General features: G+C 39.2%; 1 protein-coding gene across 3 annotated transcripts in view; it reads left to right on the forward strand.

Moving 5' to 3' along the window:
- The window catches only part of ST7L (suppression of tumorigenicity 7 like), a 225,030-nt gene that overhangs the window by 109,496 nt on the left and 114,496 nt on the right, over nucleotides 1-1,038 (forward strand). The window lies entirely within an intron of this gene.

Consider the following 1,038-nt stretch of genomic DNA (forward strand, 5'->3'; position numbering starts at 1 on the left):
TACTCTACTCCAGCACCACAGCTCAAAGGCGTCAGTTCTCCTTCTGTCCTCCCTAGTCATTGTCCAGCTCTCTGAGGAAATTGAAAATATCATGGCTTGTGTCAGTTAGATGCTAGACTTCAAAGTGGTATGCTTTTCCCCATCCCTTTAAAGATGTCCTTTGCAGTACATTTGCTCGTTGAAATTTATTGTTGCTTGATTTCTTGACTTCTGCTGATTATGGATCCAAGTAAAATGAAATCTGTGGTAACGTCAGTATTTTCTCTGTGTATCATGATGTTGCTTATTGGTTCAGTTGTGAGGATTTTTGCTTTTCTTATGTTGAGGTGTATTCTAGACTTCATCCATAAGTGCATCAAGCTCTTTTTATCTTTCCATCTTGCAAGGTTTTGCCATCTGTTGATGTACTTCCCCATTCTTTTACTTTTTTTTAGATTTTATTTTATTAATTTCAATGAACATTTACAGAGATTTTGGATTTCTATTCATTCATTGTTGCGCTATTTTCTCTACCCCTCCCCAGTTTGTTCCTCTCTCTTTTTTTTTCTTGGAAGTCTGTTTTTATTGTCCCATTGCCACAGTGCTTGTCAAAAGCAGTTCTGATTAATCTCCTTTGTCAATGTGTCCTTTGCCATTCCCTATCACTCCTCCCTGAGAGAGATTTCACCCTGATTCATAAACAAAAGGAGATGGTGTATTCTCTTAGCTACTTCCTGCTGAAAAGGGATGCTGTAGGTTTCAGGGTGAAGATCTTCTCTCACTACTCTAAAGGGCCCCTTTGGCAATAGCAAACATGTAGACTGTTGTGGAGATTGATTTTGGAATTTAGATGCACTTTTATCGATTGTGCTTAGCCATACATGTGCATATCCTTGAGGATGCATCATGGAACTGTTGCAGCCTAGAAGACACAAATTTAACTAACTAGTTAAAAGTACATGAGTCAAAAGTTAAAAGCAAGGGAGCTCTGGTGGCCTAGTGGCAAGACACTGCACTGCAATCTTAGAGGTATGTGGTTCAAATCCACCAGATGCTCTG

The sequence above is a fragment of the Elephantulus edwardii genome, unplaced genomic scaffold (genome assembly GCF_000299155.1).
Source record: "Elephantulus edwardii isolate Elephantulus edwardi_28Jun2011 unplaced genomic scaffold, EleEdw1.0 scaffold00174, whole genome shotgun sequence".
NCBI classification, from domain to species: domain Eukaryota; kingdom Metazoa; phylum Chordata; class Mammalia; order Macroscelidea; family Macroscelididae; genus Elephantulus; species Elephantulus edwardii.